At 37.4% G+C, this 26,361-nt stretch overlaps 1 protein-coding gene across 8 annotated transcripts in view; it reads left to right on the top strand.

Moving 5' to 3' along the window:
* Window positions 1–26,361, top strand: part of Plcb4 (phospholipase C beta 4) — a 381,561-nt gene that overhangs the window by 23,921 nt on the left and 331,279 nt on the right. For 5 of the 8 annotated variants that reach the window (XM_078051427.1, XM_078051425.1, XM_078051426.1 and 2 more), the window contains exon 2: window positions 3,060–3,114. The exons of 2 other annotated variants lie outside the window; for them this stretch is intronic. The gene's annotated coding sequence lies outside the window, so the exon portion shown is untranslated. Of the gene's footprint in view, window positions 1–3,059; window positions 3,115–12,392; window positions 12,477–26,361 lie in introns of those variants that run through there. One more of the 8 variants, XM_078051420.1, reaches the window with a different exon arrangement.

The following is a 26,361-nucleotide window of genomic DNA, read 5'->3' as shown; positions in this document are numbered from 1 at the left end:
TAATACATCACTTCCACCTTTAACTAGATCTTAAACTATGGCTACATGAATGAAAATTATCCAAGTATGGATGTGAACTAATAGAAGTGTCTCTTAGCTCATGTAGTAAATCTACGGAACTGTGACTTCCAAATTGAAAACAACTGATTTTTGTTTAGCTAACCTCTGCCATGAAACTCGTTTGTAATTATTACCCACACCCTCCCTTCTCTGACCCTCGATCCTTTCATAGATAAGGTTGGAAGTCTGCCTGATAAAGCCAAGTTACTCTGATTTTCCCATAATACTCCCTTTTCCAGCTTTTATATGCTTACCCACATTTCCGTTTCAGAATTTGGCATTGTTTCTTTATTGGAAAGCAAACGGATTACCTTAGGCCAATAAATCTTTGAAAAAGAAAACAGAAAAACTATAACTCTTTTCTTAATCATCATATCCCATGTGAGGATTCAATGCTAGGTCTTGAGCATGCTCTGTTCAGAGGGAAACCTAGGTTTGTTCTTGTACCTGGTTCATCTTTGAGGCAGGCTTGGCACAGGTGTGTGCACAGTCTTTTCCCAAAGCATGATATAAATCCTGCCTTTTATTATGTCCAGGGTCAGGTTTCCCACACTGGTGTTTGGCAAGGTCAGTAAGTCAAATTCTAAGGCCATGAGGATGATTTTACTTGGTGTGTGACTTTCCCCTGCTTGTTGTGAAAGATGAGATCTAGTCTCATGTGACCCCTTCTTGCCTCTTGCAAATTTTAGGCAAAATGAGTGGTGTAGTCCATGGGGTGCCCGTCATTTGGTTATTTCTCAGTTCACTTGTGTAGCATCAGCAAGTTGCAGATATGGTGGCTTTATGTTTGTGATGTCAAAGCTTGCATCAATAAAGAATCTTTTTAATTTTTAAATAGTTTCTGCTCTGATCTCTTGTTTACAAAGATTTCTATTCACAAAATAGATAACATTGATAATACTTATAAATCATCCATTTTTCCACTTATATTAATCAAAGGTGTATAATTAATTATCAGCAATTTCTCACAAATATGAGATAACCAGTGTTTCTGTGTTGATATCATTTAATTCAAATCAGAGATGCTCTAAACAATAAAAAAGAAGCTTTATGACAAGTAAACATATGCTTGTTTATTTTGCTTTTGAAATACTGGAATAAAGCTTCAAAACCATTGTTGTAATGTTCATAAAACCATAACAATTAGCTGTTAATTTTTCCTAATGTGATATTTGAATTTTAAATTTTTTGCTTGGAGTATTCCCTAGTTTGTTCCATTTTTTTTTGAAGGGAGTTTGAAAACAATTGTGATATTTATGATCTGGGCTTTCTATATTTTCAACCAGAGTCTTCATGGGATGGTGATTTTTAAAACTTTTTATTATGGAAAGATTTAAATATACATAAAAGTGGAGTGAATATTACAATGAAATTTCATGTATCTATTATTAAACAACAACAAACTCATGGCCACTTTTGTTTCACCTATTATTCCTCCCTAGTAGCCATCCCATCTGGACGGTTTTGAAGCAAATCCTAGATACCATATTATTTTCTGTTGGGCCATTTTGAACTGGAGGTTTATAAGTGGCCCCAACTCAGTTGTTTCTATACCTTAACTTATGATTTAGCTTAGTGGGCTCACAGTAACCTATATTTCCATGTTGATCATCCATCTATCTTGTCTTTCCCTTGTTAGCAGAGGCTACCTGAAACTGTAATTTCAGAGAATAGAATAGATGGGCTATTACCCTAACTATATTATATTATATTAGCATTGAGCCGATCAAAGTAATGTTGACTGACATCCAAAGCGGTGAAAAGCAGGAGAGCAAAGACCCAGATGCTGGCTTCAGAACAATACAATGTGCAGAACTGGTGTTGTTTTGAAGGACAGAGTTTCTGGACCTACCTATGACCAAGACGTTCAGATGTCCTACTGGTCTGTATGAACTTGGAAGTGAGTGCAAAATTCATACTCCTTTCAGTCAGATGTTGTGGGAATTTCTTATGTAAAGTTTAAAAAGGATTTTTATTGTTTGAAAAGCAGGTTGCATCTGAAGCAAGCATAAGCTCATATAGGAGTCCTTATCTGATGTGAATATGGGGGAAATTCCTCTGGAGTGTGGTCCCCTGGGATTGATGCTTTGGGAGTCATTTCCAGTCCTTTGGAGCTTTTGGGGGAGGGTGTCAGAATCTCAGATATTGTATTTGACTCCATACATCATTGCTCCCCTGGGAAATTACATTGCATATGAAACCCAAGTGTCAGGTTCAGGGTCAGAGTTATATAGTTATATTAGATGACTAACTTATGTTAAACTAAATCATTTACTTCCTAATTTGGATTTGAATGTTTAAAGATAATACATTAAAATAATCTACACCAACAAGTAATTTTGAGCAAAAAAGTCATGATAACTTTGGTAACAGGAAATTTGTACATAGTTTATTACAAATGTGAAATAAAATCAGATGTGTCCTATTTTTGATTTAGTTTCCTTTATGTTTATTTCTTGATCCAAAAGTCTTAAATAAGAAAAATGGAGCCCATAAATATGGCTAACTGGCTTAGATAATAAAAATTTCAGCAGAAGGAGGTAGCAGCTTATAGTTCTCTTACCTTCTGATCTACACAGCAGTACAGTTGCTTTGTCTCATCTTCCCACAGAAAAGTAGAAACAGGAGTAGAATTTTATACATTTGCTTCTTCATTTAAATTGAACAAAATGTTTGAACATATGTCATTGGGGTAGATTTGAAGTAAATGCTTTAATTCTAATTTTGGAAGAATTTCCATTTATTTTTTGCCTGTTTTCCATTTGATTTTGTATGTTTATCCATTTGATTTTCAGAAATCAAATCATTAGAGCCAAAGTCTTTAAAGTGTTTCATTTAGATAGGAACAGAGCAATATTTTAAGTCTAATTTAAAGGTTTTCCATTGTTTTAACATTGTAAATGAAGCCACAATGAGATTAGAATAGGTCTTAAAAATGAATCTTTGCTGCTTCTTGTAACTAGTGGATAGTCTTTCTTTTATTTTTTTTTTCCCTACAGGAAAAGATGGTTTCTCTGTGATATGGGATCCTGAAATGTGATCTTTCTTGAAAAGGTAGGCAAAAAGCTTTTAAAAATTAATCTATGACTTTAAAGCAAATATATTATCTTGAATAAATTATACCCAGAACATTTAGTTGAGAAGCAATTTATATGCTCTTAACATGTGTGATTATGGATTGAATTAAAAACCCGGGTTTCTAAATTCAGGATTTGAATTTGCCAGGCTCTGAAAAGGCTGTTTAGGACAGTTTTGATAGAGTAGTGGATACCTACAGGGCTTGGGATATGAAATGAATGAGCACCTTACAGTAGGTGCAATTTTTTATTGGAAAGATTCATTTCATCCCGTCTTGATGAAATGTTTCTCTATTCAGTGGGTGACATCTTCCTAGGAAGCCCAGAATTTGGAAGTATAAAATGGTCTGTGACCAGTAAAAATCATCATCTTTCCTATTTTTTTTCCTGTGGGATTTCTTTTGCAGAGCATGGGTTGTGATTTTCTTGTTACTTTATCAAGGTTGTGGGTATGACAAGGTTGTGGGTATACCTGGGTGTATTGTGTTGCTTTTTTTTTTTTTTTTGTAATCTGTCTGTAGCATCTCCAAGAGGTTTCTAAATGTCATAGGTTTAGCTCCTATTAGCCTTGCAGTTGCATTTGTTTTTATTGATACTCTGTAGTGTGGATGACATCTGCTAGCTGCCCTGTCTGTAAGGTGCATTTGGAAGTACCTTTGGAGTACCCATGGAGATGGAGAGCCCTAGGCACAAGACCTGGGTATGTCCTATGAGACTCTCACCCCAAATCATAGGACCTCTCAGAGTTTGGGGATTTTCAAAATCATAGTGGCAACGACTGAGCTTGCATCATTATCTTTTAACGTTAGTCTGTAATTTTCTCTTAGGTTATAAGATTTAACTGTTAGATCTTTCTGGGAAGAGATGTTGTGATGTGGAATTGTGCCTCCCCATTTATTTATAATAAACATTTGCAATGTTGGTGGGGTCTTTTCTCATTTTTCTCTCCTGTTCACTAAAGTGACCTCTCACCTCCAACTTTGAGTTGCTGGTGCAGGTCGAGGCCATCTACACCCTGGGCATGGCTCACTTTCCTCTGACAGGTCCAGGTCCTCAAGTAGTTGCTCATATTTTATTTATAAATTGACCCACCCACCTCTAGGTATCAAAAAGTGAAAGACAAACTAGACCATTGGAGATCTAGTGTGGAGAATGCTCATGCACTCCAATCTCTGAATTGGAAAAAGAGGGATTGAAGCTGAGTTGAAACATTTAGCCTGTATAGATAAGATAAATTGAAAGACTAGAGTAAACTCAGCATTTGGGTAGAAACACTATAAGAGTATGTTACAAGATTATACTGGTAGAGACACCAAAAGGGAAGATTATCTCTAATTTGCTTCAAAATGGGATTTCAAAAATCTGCTACATGAAGATCACTTACAGTGAAATAACTAAAAAATGTTATCAGTAAATGTTTGCTTTTCTCCTCAAATTATTTCTTCAGATTTTGGTTTCACAGATGACACACAGAGAAGTATGAATTAATCACAAACAGAGAGTAAAATGATGATCAGAAATAAGCTGATAAGCATGATATAAATATTGAGTTCATTTATTTCTCATTTTACCCAAATCATTTGCTGTTCCTTCTTGTATCCATTAATACCTAAACTTTTCTACCTTTGGAAGGGATATTAGGATTGGCTTCTGTCCTGGGCTAGACTGTAGGCAGCACTATGAGTCTAGTAAGTCAGTCCCATTCAGATAGTGGAGAACTAGAGGCCTGTGTTTACCATTAGGCAGTTTTAACTGCATTCACTATGAGTCCCACTTTAGCGAGATGGGGTGAGGTCACAACTTGCCCCCTTCAGACCCTTAGGAATTCTGACATGAGGTTTAGAAACATAGTTACAGTGTCTTGCTTAGGAATCATCCCTATTTATAGCATTTGACAGACAGACATCTGGACTTCTGGGCCCAGCATTCTCTCTTAATTTCATTTTAGCCAAGACAGCTAACAATAACCACAGTATATTTTGCTTTTTTCCTTATTAGCTTGACTTTCCTTAGTATCAAATTGACCAGTTCTCCAGGAGTTAGATCCATTTCTCAATTCTATGGGTACATTTTCCCTTTGGTAACCGATCACAACTGTTGATCCATGCTAAGGGGAATCTTATGGCCACCCAGGAATCAAAGGTTCCTCATTCCCTACTCTTTTATCCTTCCTCTTCCCAAACCACATGTTTCAATTTCAGCAAATCCCACTTCAGTGACACCAAATGTGTTTGTCAGGGAAAATAAAGTATAGGTGATTGAGTTCCTGGGGGCAATGGAGGAACATTCTTCTAAAACAATTTTATAAACAGTTCAGTTCTTATACACTGGATTGGTTAGATGTAGGCTTCAAACAAGTAGCCATACGTGGTCATTTAAACGTAACTTGAATTTCCTGGACTGGGAGTGTAGTTTAGTGGTAGAGCACTTGTTTAGCATTTACAAAGTCCTGGGTTCATCTATAGCACTGCAAAAAAAAAAAATCTTGAATTTGGGGGGGGATCCATCATTGTGGGTAGCTGACTGGGTGAGAATGCTCTGTTCCTCTTTACTTTCCAAACAGAAATGCACACTTTTGTATTTTTCCTGACCTCTACTAGCGGGTGGGAGCACGAATGGGACCTCACAGTTGCTAAACTGGGATTGTGGTGTGATGATTCAGAGAGGCAGATGGTGGTTTAAAATTCTGTCCCTTGCTGGCACAGGCTCAGTCAGCATGGAGGTGTCAGAGCCAGTGGTGGTGACCTGTGCCAACAGTGTAGTAGATGTCACAGTCAACTGTTAAGAACCAGAGAAAAGGTCTAAGAAAACAGCTCTCCTTGTGTGTGTAAGGAGCCCAGTCTTGCTTTCCTTATTCCCACCCACATGCCCTTCTACATAATTTTAAAGGACATTAAGAGAAACCACGAGTCAGTGATTCCTTAAATCGGTTCATGCACAAGTAAGATAGCCTGATCTTCTTTTATGGGAAGGAATATTTTTTTTTTTAATGAAAAAGTGCATCTATCAGAAGTTCAGACAACCTACTCTGGTTTTGGTAGAGAGTCTTTCTTTTCCTTTGATTGAAGTAGTGTTTACATTTCTATTTATACTCTCAGAGTATATACTCAGAAAATCTCAGATTGACACTCTCAGAATCTCATCAAAACTGTTGTCTGTGAACAATTGCTGTATTTCCGATTCCTACCAGCTAGGTTGATCTGCCTGTTTTATTTGTTTTCTAGAACAAATAGACTCACACATGGTTTTACGTTGTGTTTTGAGTTCTCACGCATATTGTCTGTTCTTCCTGTGTACTGATTCCTCACTTTGGTGCACACAGCAGCTGTGTGACCGTCTGTGAGGAAGTGCCACAGCTTCCTCCATGGAATGCCACAGGTGGTGTGTCAGGGGATTCTTCTCTTCCCAAGTGTTATTTTGGCATGGGTAGGCTGCCCATCTTTGGAATCTCTTATGATTTGTTTCTTCACATTCCATGTTAGTGTTTGGAAGTGGGACCATCACCCCAGGGACAGATTGCCATCATAGATTGTGCTCAGCCTTCTATAGAAATAAGTTATTATGTTGCATAGCTACCCGACTGCAGAGACTGGCAAAGCAGCCTCTAGTTGTATCTAGGTGAGTCACTTGGTTTCTTTACATCAGTGGGATGTGGGCAGAATAATGTGTGTTAAATCCAGGACAAGGCTTCTAAATACTCCTACTTCCTTTTTTTCCCCTCAGGTTAGATGCAGTCATGGTTGCTTCCTTGTTTTTCTTCATGCTCACTTCTGCTGGGGGCATTTGTATTTGCTTTTTGTTTGGCAAAAAAAAAAAAACTATGCACTCTGAGGCTTTAGTGATGAAGGGAAACAGGGCCAAGGGGACTCATCACCTTGTCATCTTCACCAACTTAGAACACCACACTGTCTCTGAATAGAAACTTTTTGTGGGTGTGTGATGTTGGAGGTATAACTTAGGGACTTGCACATGAAACATGGAGCCACACCCCTACTCCCTGAGCAGATGATCTTTAAGGGTCATACTATAGTCTTTCTCAGTAACAACTCTATACAATGGAAGGTGGAGTACAAATTATATGAGCAAGACAAAGAGACAAACTCTTGCATGCACTCTTCATATATTTTCAGACCTGTTTGTTACAGAAACTGACATAACATTTAGACACTTTCATTTAGCCATGTTAATTATAACACTTTTTCTTAGTTACTTGATGACATTTTTCCATTTTTTAATTGCCCATGATCTGGAACCTTCTTGCAATGATTGGTAACATGGCTTGTATATTCTCTGCCTCAGTTCTTATCATCCTAAAATTGCCTCATGTTTTCACCGTACCTTCTTTTCCTAAAGCATATCTCAGTATATTCCATAATGCATTTTTTTTTACCAAACAAGAAGCAAGTTAATCTTGCATTTAGAAATGAACCATTTATTAGTTGATTCTAATCCTTCTGTAGCATACCCTGTGCTTCAGCTCTACCTTGGGCTCCTTTGGTCATATTTTTCTCTCTTTCTAGACTGTTAGATACTGCATAGGAGTTTATAGACCTCACAATATCTATCGAACACTATTTTATATATATAAATAAATAAATACATATATGTATATATTTATACATACATACTTTTTATGCTGTACTAGACTATTGGAGGGCATCCATATTTTAATATAATATTAACCTTTGCTGATATCTTGGGATACATGTAACAGGTGCTTGAGTGAAGATATGAATAGAATTAACAGAATATGTTTAGATTCATCTGGAAAGATATTAGAAGCATTAGGGTTGTTGAATAAGGTTGTGGTTCATGCAAACAAATAAGTAAAAATTGATTAATGATTTAGCCACTAATATAAAGCTAGAAAATATTCTTATGAAGAGGTTTCACTTAAAATAACAGCACAATACAACAGTACAAAACATAGCAGTAATTTACCTAGAAATATATAGGAACAAAATAAGGGAAACTATAGAACTTAATTATAGGTGATAAAATAAATTTTAAATCAAGGGAGAGAGATCCCTCATTCTTGAACAGCCAGATTCAGTACAGTAATACAAAGACATCAGTTTTATTCTGATAGTATTTTTACCATCTTGTGGTGGAGACATCTCTAAGTAGCTTAATACAACTCTCAATCAATGCTGGGTAATTTAACAAAATGATTTGGAACTTGATTCGAAGAATGAACTTATCAACTTTCCCAGAATTATGGGAAATATTTATCAGGGCCACTGTTATATAAGCTAATTATAATTGAATGGTGGTATTTATACAGGTTACATAAATATAGTCTATTTTTAGGCATGCATGTATGCTAATTTAGTATGTAATAAGGTTGATATTTCAGATGGGTGGGAAACAGATGAATTATTCAACAAAATGTGTCAGGACACCTGGCTAGTCATCTGGAAAAATAAAACAAGATTTGTACCATGCCACTCATGTAAAAATAACTCTAGGGGTCAAAGTTGTAAGTATAACAATATAAACTATTAATACGAGTGAAAATATACATGCATAGATACTTTTATAATCTTGTGGTATTGGAGGAAAAGCATCTCCAAGGAGAAACCGTGAAGGAAAGGGAAAAGAAATGTGACTACATACAATACTTTAAATCTTTATTTTCATGAAAAAAAAATTGGTATAGAGGGAAACCATTTTAACTCGTTTGAGAGATACATAGTCTTCTAGGAAAATATCATCAACAAAGATGATCAACTTAGACATTCCAAAGATTCAAAGAGCTTTTAAAATAAACCATTACAATATTATTCATGAGATGAACATCTTAATGCAGTTGTGGAAAATAAACAGGCAATTCATAAGATAATGAACATCGGGTCAGCCACATATGAGAAGATGGGCAAACCTGAGAGCAATTAAAAGTGCAAATTAAACCAATAAGGATATATCTTTGCTTAGTAATTGACACCATCGATTTAAGAAAAATAAATAAATAAAAGATTTTGTACCTAGTAATTGTTGGTGTGGGTAAGCAAATAGTAGCATTTTTTTTTTCTAACTGTGGTGAAGGGTCACTTATCCTGCTCTATTTTTGTTGTATATGTTTGTTAAAAATATTGTAAAAGTAGACCAGAAAAAGAAAAGGAGAAATATACACAATTATTAAAAAGTATATATACATAAATGTATTTATATGTATGTGTGCATTCACACACATATAAAATGCTTATAAGATATTAAAATTACCCTGACATATTGCCATAAATATTTCTCAGTGTTATCTTAATCTCTGCACTTTTCTTACTATGGACTAGTAATGAACAATTTGCAATCTGCTTTATTCTGTGGAGCACTCTTTGAGTAGCACTTCTCTATGTGCTCATAGGAGCAGACGTTGGTACAGAATTTCTGAAGGGAAGATCGGCAGTCTATAAAATTTTAAACGTGCAATCACTTATTTTTCTAGAAACTTACTGTAGGATTATATTCAGGTATTTGTGAGAGATTTCTTTCTAGCACTTTTGAAGATAGTGAAAAAGGTGGAACTCAAATTTACCTTGTGGTAAGGTAATGATTATGTAGTTTTGTATGTTAGAGTCAGTCTGTGGAGTATTATGTAGTCACTACAAATAGTTAAGTAAATGCATGTTTTAAAATTATATACAATTTCAAAGATACACAAAAGTAGAAATAGGGTAAAGAATCCTTGCACATCTATAACCAGCTTCAACTATTATCCACTCATGGCCAATTTTGTCCCTGTGCCATTGTGTGTTTATTTGTGTGGAAAATATGATCAGGATCTTTTGTAAGTAGAAGAAGAACAAGTTATAGAGGAGCATTTATTTACTCATCCAATAATTGTGGACTGTCCTCCTGCCTCTTTGTTTTAGTAACTGAGCTTCAGAAGTGAAAAAGAAAAATCAGCTTGATGTGACGTTCTAGTTTGGATGAGAGAATACTAAAACAGTCAAAATTATAGTATGTATTTACTGATAATCATTTCAGAGAAAAAAGGGACTGGGGGGACTAGGGCATGTTATAGTTTTAGAAAGGATGGACAGGGAAGGCTTCCATGAGAAGGTGGCCTTTGATTCAGGTTCTGAGTGGCTAAGGTCATCTGGGCGAGACCCCCCAGGCTCTCGGGGGTCGGGAAGGGCAAATGCAAATACCCCAAGCAGAAGTAAAGCATGAAGAAGAATAAGGAAGCTCGTGTGACTGCATCAAGCCAGGGGTAGAGCCTTGGGAGATGGGGCAGAAGTGAGGGTCAGATAATAGAGGGCCTTGTGGGACCTCTGTGATGACTTGAGCTCCTAATCTGAGTGAAGTGGGGAACCATGGTGTAGTAGTTAAGCAGTTAAGCCCAATAGTATATGATGTTGCTTATAATTGAGAAGACTCACTGGCTGCTAAGTTCAGAGTAGATGCTAAGGGGCCAAGTCTAGATGTAAGAGAGTCAGATGGGAGGTTGTCATGACAGCCAGAGAAGCCATGGTGCTGTGGATTTCTACACAACTGTGAGGGCTGAAAGTGATTTGAAGGGGTTGGAGACTCAGTCTGTTTTGTAGATAGAACCCATAGGATTGACTAGTGAATTCCAGGTAAGGTATGAGAAGGGTGGGGAGAGGGAGTCCAGTCCAGAGGGAGTTGCCGTTTATTAAAACATGGAGGATTGCATTACAACAGGTTTGGATGGGAACACTCAGGAGTTGGTTTTGGATCTCTAAGACTTAAGTCTCTCATTAAATGTCTGAGTAACAAGAGATGTAACTGGTAGTTGATTGGATCTGAGTCTGGAATTCAGAGAGAGGTCTGAGCTGAAGATAGGCCAATGTTGGAGTGTGAGTTTGTGTGGGTTCAGTAGGAAAGTGATCAGGGGGGAGGAAAGAGGGTCAGGGAGAAATACTGGGGAATGATATTGGCCAAATTATTTTGTTTTACTGTGTGCATGTAAAAATCCGTAACAACAAATCCCACCATTACGTAAAACTATAATGCACCCATAAAATATGGACAAAAAAATAAAACTAGGGGGGAAAAAAGTGGGAATGCAGATAGGAAGCTAAGGGGTCTGAACACTACTTTTAAGACACTTCCTCTTAGAGGCAAGGAGATTGGGAAGAACCAATAAGGGATGAGAGGATAGGAGAGACCTAAAGAATCAGGAAGAAAACCAAGGGTGAATAGTGTCTGGAAGCCAGTTGACAGTGTTTCAAGGAGGGAGGAGTAATGAGGGGGCTGTCAAAGAGGGTGAGACTTGACTGAACTGAGGGCTGGTGTAAAAGTTGGACCAACACGACACGTCAACTTGAATTTCTTGTTGTGTGAGCTGGGAAGCATGGAGCTGATGGTGATGTTGATGATGATGATGGAACTAATTACTGTTATTTTAAGAATTCCAGAAGAACAGCATCTTCTTATTTTCTTGTCAGGAATAACAAATACATAACCTACCATTAAAATTGGATATAACAGCCATTAAAAAGAAAGAAAGAAAACCCAAAAATTAATGAAAGGAATCCCCCCCCCATATCCTAGGAGATAGTTTAATTTAATTATCAAGCTGGTTGGTGCTGATGCAGCTGCCTGAACTTGGAACCTTTGTGGGGCAAAAGCCCATTGAGAAACTAAAGTCTGTTGCAGAATGGAAACAGAAGAGGAGAGGGAGAGGGAAAGAAAGACAGGGAGTAGAGAAGGGCGGGGAGGAAGAGGGAGGAGAGGAGGAGGAGGGGGGAGGGAGGAGAAAAAGGAAAATAAAGGGTGGCTTGAAGTAGCTGTTTAGGAAAAGCCAGGTGCCTGATAAATTTTATTGAGTCCGGAAATGTAAGAAGCCAAAAACAAAAACAAAACAGAGATGGTTGTTTGGAACAGTAGCTTTGTCCTGAACAGACTAGGAAATGTGTATGTTCTTAGTAGACAAATTATTTCCCTGATACTTAAAAAAAAAAAAATCAAACCAAAACCTTCATCCCCTTCAGAGCAAAGTTTGTGCTCGTGTTTGAAGGTCTAAATCCATAATTGTTGATAAAATCTTGGTATTGTAAGAGGGCAGGAATGCTAGAATTTCTTCATTGCTGGTAGACAATTCATGTGGGGTCAGGGTGGTCTTAATGCACACATTTAGAAAATAAAATGACTTGTTTTATAGCTTCTTGATTTAAAAAACTGTACCCCCCTCCCCCCATCCTCACAATACCCATATTCTAGTGTTTATCAAATTAGGAAGGCTGGGCTCAGAATAACAGGAGGTTTTTTTTTTTTTTCCTGGCATCAATCAAGAGTTATTTGGAAAACAGGCAGAACAAGTTGAAGTGCGCACCTCATACAGTGAAGGGAAAGATTCGGGTGCCAGGCACAGATGGAGTAAGTTCATTCTCACATAAATATTATCTCTTTGTTCCTGCCAAGGCTGAGATGCAGTCATTGTCTTAATTAACTCAGGGAGATTTCAGTTATGGATCCAAAATCTTAGTCTTCTGGAAATTGTCATCTGGCTTTGTGTTGTCCCTAAGTACCAGTGTGACCTTGAATGGATGAACCACTTAACCAATTTAGGCCTTCTTATTGGGAATGACGGGTGCAGAGGGCAGATTTAACTCTTTAGTGTGGGCCTTATGTTCTCTGAATCTGGCATTCAAGTTTGTGGAAAAATTTCAACAGAGACCGTGACTAGGTTTTCTATGATTAATACATAGACATTTTACTGAATAGCATTCAACTTTTGCAGCATTTTAATTCTTCTTTTAAATTTTTTTTAACTGTAGTCTGACACAATGCCTTTATTTATTTATTTTTATATGGTGCTGAGGATCGAACCCAGCGCCTCACACTTGCTAGGCAAGCACTCCACCGCTGAGCCATAGCCCAACCCAGCATTTTAATTCTTAAGACATTTTGAAACTCTGCAGAGAAAAGAATGCACTGGTCAAGGCTAAAATATAGCCTTCCAATTATCTTGTTGAAGTTGTAGTATTCTAAAGGAAAACATAGGCAATAAAAATACATTTGAAATATGCAAAAATATACTTTTGTTTGGAAAAAAATCACTGGCACTAATTAGCATTTATTTCAACAAAGCTGAAAAATTTTAAAACATAAAATTCAAACATCTTTCAAATGATATGGATGGTACTGTCTCAGATACATGGAAATGTCTCAAAAGCTATAATTTCTCCTCTGTTTATGCTGTCTTTCATGAGGAAAATAAAGAGACTAAACATTGTTTGGATTATCTCTACACATTTTAAATTTCTCCCAAAGGCTGCCATGTAATGGTTGGCATCTGAGAGAATAAAGTGGAAATTAGTGAGGCTGAGTTTGTCCTTCATCTTTTGCCAGAGCTGGCCTCCTTGCCTCCTTTTTTTACGCAGAACACGAGAAATCTGAGAATGGTATTTAACTACAGTACAATTTTTTTTTTTTTTATAGCTTGTTTTTCGTAGCTGGTCTACAGATTGCCAGGTCTTTCTACTTTTCTTCAACTTAATGTGTTGGCATTCAAACGACCAAATGTACTTTTCAAGAATGAATGGTTTGAAATAAAGTTGCACAGTGTGACATTTTTGTGATCCTAAAACATTACAGCAGCCGACCCCCCCTCCCAAATAGTGAAAGTAATATGGGTTCCTTATAGAAAATTTGGAAAAATTAATGTAATCTGAAATCCTATCACCCATAGATTGCCACTTTTGATGTCCGACTGTGTTGCTGTCTGGTCTTTCACCAATCTTTGTGTCTACCTGTGTTCATTAAGCAAGGACTCAAGTTAGGATGCTAATAGGTGTTTGGGGAGGAAAAAGGCAAACAAGCAAGCTATCAGGACCGCAGAGTGCCAGATTGATTGATGTTAGACTTAGCTTTGTCAAAGACATCTTCCTAAGGGCCCAAACTCCTCAAAGTGCTGTGTAACTCCCTTCTACCTGTGCAGGTGTGTTGGGCACAGCAGGGGAAGGACTGGGTACAGAACCTCTTTGGCCATGCCCCTGTGAACATTATGCAGGAGTGTTCTGTTAGAGGGCAATGTGGGTTTCATTAGTTTTTTGTGTGTGTTTGTTTTACATAATTGAGATCTCCTGCATTTTTTAACCTCTTTTATCTGCCTAATATATTATGAATATTTTCCACTTTCAAACACAATTTTCAAAAACATTGCTTTCCCTCATTGCTATTTTTGAAAATATTCCACTTATAAAAGTTCCATTTAAAAGCCAGGGCATACCCCAGGTGACAGATCATTTCAGCTCTTGGGGGTCATCATGAAAAGGTTCTAAGGTATAAAATGTTTAGACCCATTTGATTTCTATATCCTACCCACCCTTTCAACAAACCTTTAATTTTAGACAGCTGCTGTCCTGTCAAAGATTGTGGATTCATAGATCACAATGCCTGTAATCCCAGCAGTTTAGGAGATTGAGGCTTGAGTAGTGCAAGTTCAAGGCCAACCTCAGCAATTTATCAAGACCTTAGCAACATAGGGAGACTGTCTCAAAAAGAAAACAAAAGGGGTCATTGAGGATGTGGCTCAGTGGTATAGCACCTCTGGGTTCAAAAGCCCCAGAACCATTAAAACAAAACAAAATGAAAAACACAAAAATCTGGTCTTTTTGAGAAGAATAGGGTACCACACTAATTCTCATGGAAATTAGGGATTTTCTTCTATTAAGAATGAATTCCCAGCCTTGGGTTGTGGCTCAATGGTAGAGTGCTTGCCTCACACCTGTGAAGCACTGGGTTCGATCCTCAGCACCACATAAAAATAAATAAATAAAATAAAGGTATTGTGTCCATCTACAACTAAAAATATTTTTAAAAAGAAAAGAATTCCCTTAATTTAGAATGGTATATTGCCTTCTCAAAGTGTTTTTCCACCATAAACTAGATAAAAATGTGTATTTTATTTTTCTTGAATCTGTCAGTAAAAAGTATTATACCACCTTTTCTTCAAGGTTGATATTTTAAAATATTTTTCTACAATTAAAGGTGAATACATATTTGCCTTGCATTTAGACTGAATTAAAAGTAGGTCTTGCTGGGCAACGTGGCACTTGCATGCAATCCCAGGGGCTCTGGGGGCTGAGGCAGGAGGATAGCAAGTTCAAAGGCAGCCTCAGCAACGGTGAGGTGCCAAGTGACTCAGTGAGGCCCTGTCTCTAAATAAAATACAAAATAGGGCTGGAGGTGTGGCTTAGTGATTGAGTGCCTTGAGTTCAATCCCCAGTTCCCACCTTCCCCCTGCCCCCCCCAAATGTAGATCCTTGTTTTGGATGTTCTTTGTACCTATTTGTTATTTCTGTTATCTCACACACACACACACACACACACACACACACACACACACACACACACACACACACATACAAATCCTCCCACTTGAATATCTCACAATTGTGACGCATTTTATTTTTTCCTTGAAAGTATTAAGAATCTGAGAAGGATGTCCTTTTTAAATGTGCTTGTCTTTTTGAACAAGAGTCTAGATAAGTTTGGGAGACTTGTTGAAATAAATACCTTATGCTTTATGTTTTTTTTTTTCAGCCTGATTGTTAACTCTCACTTCTCCAGGGAGAGGCAATACACCTTTTAAATATTACAAAACACTTTACAGAGTTCTTTCCTTCGTAAACAACATAGCTGGGCCAAGCCTGGAGCACATTCATAGACTGTTCCCCAATAAAATTTCTGAGCAAGTGTATTGCTTTAAAGATGAGCTCAAAAGCATAATGTGTACTTTTGGCCTGGGGATTCCTTATATGTATGCAGATTTCCCCAGGGAAAAATGAATTTGTATGCAAAAGCTCTCACTATAATTATAACAATTTCCCTTCTCCCTTTTTTCTTTTTTAAATTCAGCTTCTCAGTGTGTTAAGTAGTCTTTTTTTTTTCTTCTTCCTTTTTTATCAAGGCAGTCCTTGATGAAGGATTTGACTGCTGAAATACCTCATGCCAGCACCCTAAAGCAGTGACAATGAGACATTATAAGATCAGAATTGCAGTGGGCAGAGGGGGCAGGGAATGTGGTTTGGTGTGCCATGATATCAATTCATGCAAGCATGCAAGGTGCCATCCGACAGCTTGTACTTAGAAGAAAAAAAATTAATGGGCTCATTAAAGGAAAAGCAAAGTTTGGTAAGCAAGTTTTCCTTTTTTCTGAGGGTTGTGCTTACATGGTTTAAATTGTAATAAAAATTAAAATGCTTGAAATGTTTCAGAGTCGGAACTCTCTGCTGTTTTAGCTCTTGGGCACCTCCCGGAATGCTTCCTCAGATAGCAACACAAAACACTGGCAGCCCCCCAAGAGAACATTCTTTGAGGACCTCACTGGCAATGGTGAAAGGGAACTTCATGTTCTGATTGTGCAAAGTGCAGACACACATATTCTAAGTGTACATTCTAAGGTCACTTGTTGATTCCATGTCAAATGTTAGCATTTTAGAATTTTTTCCCCAGCTATCATAGGAACAGAAAACAAACAAACAAACAAACAACAACAAAACCCCAAACTGAGCTTTTTATCTTGGTCAGAAAATACCGGGCATTGATGCATTGGAGAAAAATCACATATTATTAGAGATACTTTAATTACTTTTATGGATTATTGATATTATGATATTATGGCTAATTATCAGAATTGTTAAAATGCTCAATTTTGTGTTTTAATAATACAAATTGCTAAATAATCTAATGCATCAAGTGGCCAAAATAATAGGGAACACAATTAAACTTCCATCTGATTCTGGACAGTTTTCAGTGTCTCCAGGTCATGATCAGTACTGCATTAATGTGGCATTCTCATCCTTTGGTGTCCCTTTTAACAGAATGCCAAACACAGTGCATCAGGCATTGTGCTGTATGCATCGGGCTTGAAAAGGAGGTGTCTGAGTCAAGTTCACAATGAAGCTTTTGCCCAAGATGTGATGTATAATTCAGAGGGACTTACTCCCAAGGAGGCACAGATTTCTGTGGAGATAATTTGGGATTGATGGAGGACCCTGTGCTAGGCACAGAGAAGAGAGGAAGATAATGATGACGTTTTCCACAGGACAGTGGCCTGATTTGTGTAGTGTTTGAAGGAGAAGTCAGGTAGAGGCTTCCAAATGAATATTTAGTAAGTCAGAAGGAGTAATGATGGCCTGCATTAAGACGAAGTGCTAAATACTGACCTTGAATCATATCCCAATCCCCAGCCTCCTCCCTTTCTCCTTCTATTTACTGTTCAGTAAGGAAATGAGTGAAGATTCTAATGCAGGATTAACCAGAGGACGAAGAATACTGAGTTCTGTTTGTGCATCCACGGGAGAAGCCACTGAGAGCCATGGCTAATTGTCATCACTCATCCATTGAAGGACACCTAAGTTGTTTCCCTAGCTTGACTTTTGTGAGTTGAGTTGCTTTAAGCATTGATGTGGCTGCATCACTGTAGTATGCTGTCTTTAAATTCTTTGGGTATAGAACAAGGAGTTGGATAACTGGGTTAAATGGTGGTTCCATTCCAAGTTTTCTAAGGAATCTCCATACTGTCTTCCATAGTGGTTGCACCAATTTGCAGTCCCACCAACAATTTCCAAGAGTACCTTTTTCCCCACACCCTTGCCAACATTTATTGTTACTTGTATTCTTTATAATTGCCATTCTGAAGACATGAGATGGAATCTCAGTGTAGTTTTTATTGACATTTCTGTAATTGCTAACAATGTTGAAACATTTTTTTTTCATTTATTTCTGACCCTTCATATTTCTTCTGTGAAGTGTTTGTTCAATTCCTTTGCCCATTTATTGATTTGGTTTCTGGTGTTAGTTTTTTGAGTTCTTTGTATATCCTAGAAATCAATGAGGTATTTATGCTAAAGGTTTTTTCCCATTCTGCCCACAGAATCTCTGTTCACATACTTGATTGTTTTCTTTGCTGTGAAGAAAGCTTTTCAGTTTGAATCCATCCCATTGATTGATTCTTGATTTCACTTCTTGTACTTTAGGAATCTTATTGAGGAAGTCAGTTCCTAAGCTGACACGTTGGAGAGTTGGGCCTGCTTTTTCTTCTAGTAAGGCAGGGTCTCTGGTCTAATGCTTACATCCTTGAATCACTGAGAGTTGAGTTTTGTGTAGGGTGAGAGATCGGGATTCAATTTCATTCTATTATTTATGGGATTTCCAGTTTTCCCAGCACCATTTATTGAAGAGACTATCTTTTCTCCAATGTATGTTTATGGCACCTTTCTCGAGGATGACATAACTGTATTTATGTGGGTGTGTCTCTGTGTTTTCTATTCTGTTCCATTGGTCTTCATGTCTGTTTTGGTGCCAGTACCATGCTGTTTTTATTATTATAGCTCTGTAGTATAATTTAAGGGTCTGGTACTGTGATGTATCCTGCTTCACTTTTTGTGCTAAGGATTGCTTTGGCTATTCTGGGCCTCTTATTCTTTCCAAATGAATTTATGATTGCTTTTACTATTTCTGTGAAGAACATCGTTGGAATCTTAATAGGAATTACATTAAGTCTGTACAGAGCTTTTGGTAGTATGGCCATTTTGATAATGTTCATGCTGCCTATCCAGGAACATGGGAGGTCTTTCCATTTTCTGAGGTCTTCAATTTCTTTCTTGAGTGTTCTGTAGTTTGATTATAGAGGTCTTTCATCTCTTTTGTTACACTGACTGAGTTTTCTGTGTTGTTAGGCTTCTGATGGCATCTTCCGTTTCATTGCTTGAAATTGATTTGTTTAAATTTTCTATGTCCCTTTCATTTAATTTGGGTAGGTCTTATATCTCTAGAAATTTGTTAATGTCTTCATGATTTTCAGTTTTATGAGAGTATAGATTTTCAAAGTAGCTACTGATTATCGCCTGTATTTCCATGGTGTCCATGGTGATAGTTCCTTTTTCATCACGAATTTCAGTAATTTGAGTTTTCTCTTTCTTTTTCTTTGTTAGCTTGGCAAAGAGTTTAATCAATTTTGTTTATTTTTTCAAAAAAACCCCATTTTTTTTGTTTTGTTTATGTTTTTGAAATTTTTTTGTTTCAATTTCATTAGTTTTGGCTCTGGTTTTTGTTTTTTTTCCTGTCTTCTACTGCTTTTGGTGCTGGTTTGTTCTTTTGCTAGGGATTTGAGATGTAAAGTTAGGTTATTTATTTGGTGCTTTTCTGTTCTTTTAATGAATGAGCTCAATGCAAATGATTTTTGTCTTAGAACTAACTTCATAGTGTCCCAGAGATTTTGATGTGTAGTTTTGCTATTCTCATGTACCTCTAAATATATTTTTTTTAAATTTCATTCCTGATTTCTTCAGTTACCCACTGGTCATTCAATAATGTATTATTTAGTCTCCAGGAGTTAAAGTAGCTTCTATTTTCAAAAATTTATCTTTAATTTCTAATTTCATTCCATTAGGTTCCGATAGAATGCAAGGTATCATCTCTATTTCTTTTTTTTATTTTTGTATTTGCTAATAGTTGCCTTGTGGACCAAGATGTGGTCTATTTTAAAAAAGGATCCCTGTGCTGCTGAGAACAAGGTGTATATTCATTTGTTGCTGGATGGAATGTTCTATATATGTCTGTTAAGTCTAAATTATTGATTATATGAGTTTTTAAGAGGAAAAAAAGTCATCCTAACTTTATTCCTCCAAATAATAGCCACATAGTTTTATGTATTTCCAATGGTCATACAGACCATACGTATTTATAGCTAAAAATTTGAATCTATACACAATTTTCTATTATTCTTCATTCGTGTTTATTACATCAGTATTTCTGATGTTGTCTCCCAGCTGTATATGTATTCATATTTGAACATATGACTTTAAATCTTTTGTGAATGAAAGTTTAAAGTTATGGATATATTAGTGCTCAATTCAGTTCCCCTCACTCCAGTCCTTTTCTCTTTCCTCAAAAGAAACTCCTTATACTTCAATTCCTTGTTTCTCTTCATGGTTTTATATTTTTGTCTCATGTGTGTGCCCATTATACATGTGTGTATATTTGAAATGTGTGAGCACATATATATGTATACACAGTGTGTGCATGTACACACAATATTGTTGTTTACTCTAAAGTCTTACATATTTGGGGTCATTGACATGTTCAGTTCTATTCTATCGGTCAAGATGAGGATGAGGCCCGAATGGACTTAGAGCATGTAACTGGTATTTATTAAAGTTTTAAAACTTTTGCTCTTCAAATAAATTTAAAAAAAAATAGCATGTCAACTTCTGTGAAAAAGATCTCAATGGAAATTCTACTTGAATATGGAGTTTGTTGATAAGAACGAAGGAAGTGGACATCTTCAACACATTGAGTTGACCTACTTATATAAATATGCTGTCTGACTTGTGATTTAGGTTGTCTTTAATGTCCATGAAGAAAATATTTATTTTCTTCTATAACTTCTAGCATGCTTTCTTACTCAGCTTATTTTTGTATGTCTTCAAGTTTTTGTTGTTGCGAATATGTTTTTTTTTAAACTACATTTTCTAATTGGTTTCAGTTGATGCATTTGAAAATGCTGATTTCTTGTTTTTGAATTTCCCATTTTCTGTAAACTGATCTCTTGCATTAGTTGCAGCAATTTGTTTACAGTTTCTTTGGTATTTCCTTTATAGAGAATTTTGTTATCTTCAGGCACTGGATTTTCATACTTCTAACTTAATGGCCACATAGTATTGTATTCATCATTTAGTTGCTGTTGAATACATGGAAAATTCTTAAATATAATTTTAGTACACACTTTCATACACATTATTTTTTCATCATTCCAATTATTTAGTATATACCTTTGCAGTCTCTAAGGGTGTGAATCTGTTTTTATAGGTCAGAATATGTGTTGACAAATTGCTTTGCAGAAAGTGTTGAATCCTTTCACGTTGCCACCAAGTCACATCAGCTTAACCACACTGACTCTGAATTATGGTACACTTACCTGAAACATTAAGGGAGTCTCATGTCTGATTTCCTGTGTCCATTATTTTTCTTGTTTAATCAGTCTCCACACATCAGCCAAAGTGACTGTCAAACATTTAAATTGGATCATGGGATTCTCCTGTTGAAAATCTTTCAGTGGATTTCCTATTTTTATTTAAATAATTTTTTAGTTGTAGAGGGACACACAATATCTTTGTTTATTAATTCATTTTTTATGTGGTACTGAGGATCGAACAAGTGCCTCACACATGCTAGACAAGCACTCTGCCCCTGAGCTACACCCCTGCCCCTCAGTGAATTTCCTGTTGATGCAGTGTTTATGCTAAACTTTCCACCAGGATTTCTGTATTCTGACCCTTATCTGCCTTCTACTCTCTCCTTTTATTTCCTGTGCCTCAGCCAAACTGACCTTCTTGCTGTTGTTCAAGCTCACTGACTCCATTCCTACCTCAGGGCCTTTGAACTGCAATTCCCATTGCTGAGGACAGGCTCAGATTCCTGTGTAATATCTCTCCTTATCATTCATCTCTCCTACTCTGTTGCCCCTTTCTAGAGGAGACTTTCATGGCTACTTGTGTTTTCAATCACATTCTTTTTACCGTGCCTTATTTTCTTTATATAATTTTTTATTATCTGGAATTATATAGTACTGTTATACTGATTTCTTTGTTTGTTATTGGTTTTCCAGTTGAATGTCAAGGTCCTTGAAAAAAAATGGAATTTTTCAAATGTTGTGATTATCACCATGTACCCACCAAATGTTTTAGTAGCATATTAAGAAAGTAAAAAAGAGAAATTAATATGATTAATATTTTTTTAAACCCAGTGTATCTAAATTCTAATTTCCAGTTGAGTGTTGTGGTATGCATGTGTAATCCTGCTACTTAGGAGGCTAAGGCATGAATATCACAAGTTCAAGGCCAACTTGGGCAATTTAGTGAGATGCTGTCTCAAAATAAAAAAATAAAATAGGTCAGGGATATAACTGAGCAGTAAATTGCTTGCCTAGTATGTGTGAGGTGTGAGGCACTGGGTTCAATTTCAACTGCTGCAAGCAAACACACACACACACACACACACACACACACACACACACGCACACACACAAACACCAAACAACAAAATCTCTTTTCGCATGCAGTCATTATAAAAAGTATTTATAAAATATATAACCCCATATTTTTCAGATTAGGTCTTCAAAATACCTTGTATAATTTATGTGTCTTAACACATCTGCATTTATTTAGATGAGCCACATTTCAAATGCTCAGTAGCTACATGTAAGTGGGGGCTGCCATGTGGGACAGTGGAGGGTTGTAGCAATGCCAGAAACATTGGAAGATATCAATAGCTCCTTGCTGAATGGATGAATCACTGAACAGATGAATTTGCTTTAGCATGGATAGATGCTCCTCAACTTATAATGGGGTTACCTACTGAGAAAAATCCATCCTAAGTTGAAAATATCACGCATTGAAAATGCCTTCAATGCACCTGACCTACCCAACATCGTAGCTTAGCAACACAGTGTGCTTTGGAGTGTTGGTTGTTTCCCCTTGTGATTGCAGAGCTGACTGGGAGCTGCGACTCGCTGATTGTCCAGCCTTGGAAAGCAATACAGCATGTCTCTAGCTTGGGAACTGGAAAAAATTTCAACACTTCAAGTGCATGTTCTACTAAATGCACCATCAGAAAGGCGGACCATTGTAAATTAGCGACCATTTGTAGATGTAATGAAAACCTGATCAAATTAGAATAAGACCAAGATTCCGTAAGGGGTGACTTATTATTAAGGAAATGTCAGGCATTAGCACATTTCCTATACTGAAACACTACAGTGGTGCCTGAATGATTTCTGTGAAGTGTCATTTTTATTAAAACCCACATATGGGGGCTGGGGCTTGTAGCTCAGTGGTAGCGCACTTGCCTGGCATGTGTGAGGCAATGGGTTCTATTTTCAGCACCGCGTATAAATAAATAAAGGTCTATCAACAACTAAAAAAATATTTAAAACAACTCTATATGTACTTTATTAAGGTTCTCATCATAGGCACTGAGAACATGAGAAAAATCAGACAAAGTTACTATGATATCTAAAGTCTGGGGAGCTGGTAAGGAGCCAGGAGCCTTACTACATGATGGGTTGTCTTATTGAAATAGCTGTGTGTATCAAGGCTAAATTTTCCCCAGTTTAAATTAAAAAGTTTTTTTTTCTGTAGTTGTAGATGGACAGCATGCCTTTATTGTATTTGTTTATTTTTATGCAGTGCTAAGGATTGAACCCAGTGCTTCACAAGTGCTAGGCAAGTGCTCTGCCACTGAGCTACATCCCTAGCCCTTAAATTTTATTAATATTTTAAAACTTATAAAATTCAGGCTAATGGTTGTAGGTGATATTTTGGATCATCCAGTCAGTTTATCAAACGCGTTTTATGGGCACATGGATGATGCTCAGGTGCTAAAGGGAACACATATTTGCCCTAGTATCCTTTTTATACATATCTGTAGGTTAGATTTTTAACTCACCTGAACTATTCTTGAAGCATGGTTTTTAAAAAAAACTCGAGCTATATTTTAGGTAGATTCTAAATGATATCCAGTATGGTTTTCCCTGCGTTTTCAACTTATAATTGGCAAGTTCCCATAGGAAAAAATCATTATTGGTGCTATAAAAGCACTTCTTATCTGTCACATTTGGGAAATGAAAGTTTTGTAAAGGTCAAAAGAAAGTGTGCCCCCAATTATGATGATGACTTGTATACGCAAATAGTTTTAATAGCTTGGAACCTATCTTAGTCTCCCTTACAGTGTAAAAAGGGAAAGGAAAAGGGGAAAGAAAAAATACACCCTAGTCATTCCATAGCAATTTCACTTAATAGTTTCAAGAGGGATGAAAAGAAGCCCAGTTAAAAATGATTTGATTGACATCTATCTATGTACAGTCTTTGTGATTTGGAACTATTTATATTATATAAGCCTGCAAGTTTATTAGTTCACCTTTATTAATTTGTCAAGGTTAATGTCTGCATAATGAGATGATGATAATTAGGGATTCGTTGGCAACCATCTGCTAGTGTTTACTCAGTGTAGTAAGTTTTATAACTCATCTTGTAATGTCTCCTAAGGAGATTTTACTGCCACCAAACCAATCCTGAAAACGCAGACTACGTTGCTGCCCTAGGTGATGTAAGAATTCTCCTTCTTAATCTTTCAGCCCTTGACAGCCTATTAGAGAGATCAGATGATGGACCTCTCAGAAGCCCAGAGTGTGTTTGCAGACACCGTTGGGAGTGGGATGATGCCAGCCGGCCGGACTCATGACCTGGCAGTTCCCTCTTGCAGCAATCTGCTCTGGCAGACAGTCTGCCGCTGGCATCTGTGCTAATTATTCTGCCCTAGCAGCAGAGCTGTGGGCGCTGCTCTGAGAAGGATGCCCTGCTTGTTCTCCTTATTCTCATCTGCATGACAGAAGGGAGCAAGCTGGCTGAGCACAGAGCTTTCCTGAGTACCTACTGTGTGCAGCAACCTCTGTTATTGATGGATGGCGCAGACAGCCACGTCAAATTACAAGACAGGTTTGGGAGGCTTCGAGTGTCTGTCATCTGATTCCCATCCCATCTGGCCTCTCCTGACATACTTCTCTAGTCCTAGAGTTCTCCTTTCTTCCTTTGTCTCAGCAATTCCTTGCCATCTCCCCTCCTCTCCCTTTTCAATAACTAGTGATTACCAGTTCTTCTCCATTCCCAGTTCCCAAATCTCACCCCTGTCTCCCCTGGGCTCTCTTTTCAGGGATATTACTTCTCACCTGTATAGGTATATTTGCTTACCGATTGGTTTCTCAATATTCTCCTGACTTCCCCCGCCCCAAGCTCACCTCCATTTACTGTTTACTTGTCTTTTAGGGGCCTCAGTCTGAAGTCTTCCATTGGTTTTTCATTGCTGGATGAATGAAGTAAAAAATCTTTAACTGGGAGGTCAGGAGGCTGCTCCTCCCTGCTGAGAGGCCTCCAGCTTCCTCTATCCTCTTCTACCTTCTCCAATCCAGATAGATGGTCCCTAAACATAGGAGCTGCTCCATTACTGCTTTTCACTTACACCCATGTGCCCCCCCCCCTTCCTGCCTTTTGCCCCACGTGCTCAGAACAGTTCCTGCCCTTGCTCCATGCTATCTCCTTGACAGCTCACACGGGACCCTCACCTGGATGATCTGCCTGTCTGGACATCTCCTGGATCTTTAGACCTCTGTGGAAGTTTGCAGAGCTTTTCCCTTCGAAGGAATTTGTCTAAACATCCTTGGAGATTCTGCCCATCACTTTCTCAAAGGCAGCTGGGCATCAGCCCACTTTCTTGGGCTCTTGGTATTCTTCTTCTAGGCATGGTCGAATGCCTCTTGAACTTCTGTAGACCTGGATGGAGCATTTTGAAGTCTTTTTTTTTTTTTTTTTTTTTGGTCTTCTTTTGTTCAGTAACTACCACCTGCAGAGATGGGAATCTCATCCTTTCACTTCTTGTTTCTCCACCGGGCCCTGGGCTCCTCTGGGGTGTTGCTCCACCTGTTCCCTATTTTTTTTTTTTTTTTTGCCCTAATTTCTCATCATTTCTGTGAACTGCTTCTCCTCCTGAGCTGGGTGATCTCTTCCCTTTAACTTCAGTGGTAACCATTAGGAAAACATCCCCAGGCCTAGACCAGCTTGTCTGGTCTAAATGTGGGGCGTGGTGTGTTTATAATTTCCTAGCATACCATAGGTCAGTTGTTGAACACACTGTTATGTGTGCAGCTAGAATGTTCTGCAATCCTTTAGGGAGAGTTGTTTTGTTTTCTTTTTTTTTAAACTTTATTTTTATTTATTTTAATGTGGTGCTGAGGATCGAACCCAGGGCCTCACAGGTGCTAGGCGCACGCTCTACCGCTGAGCTACAAGCCCAGCCCGAGTTGTTTTGTTTTCTTAAGAAGCAAAGATGAGTCCTCAGGAGAAGCAGCACTTTAACACAGAGGTTTTTATGTGTTGGTACTGAGGATTGAACCCAGGGGCACTTAAATGATGAGCAATATCCTTTTTATTTTATTTTTTTATTTTGAGACAGTGTCTTACTAGATTGCTTACAGTCTTGCTAAATTGCTGAGTCTGGCTTTGAACTTGCAATCCTGCCTCAGTCTCCGGAGTTGCTGGGATTACAGGTGTGTCCCACCCTGATCAGCTAAGGCAGAATTTTGAATGAAATTCGACCAACCAATATGCTGTAACCAATATGTGTAAAGAACACCTGTATTAGAAATACAGTGTTTGTAATTATGTAAATTATTTCAGTGTTTCCATATTTAATGTTTATT

The sequence above is a fragment of the Ictidomys tridecemlineatus genome, chromosome 5 (genome assembly GCF_052094955.1).
Source record: "Ictidomys tridecemlineatus isolate mIctTri1 chromosome 5, mIctTri1.hap1, whole genome shotgun sequence".
NCBI lineage: Eukaryota > Metazoa > Chordata > Mammalia > Rodentia > Sciuridae > Ictidomys > Ictidomys tridecemlineatus.
This window is presented reverse-complemented; position numbering and strand designations above follow the sequence as displayed.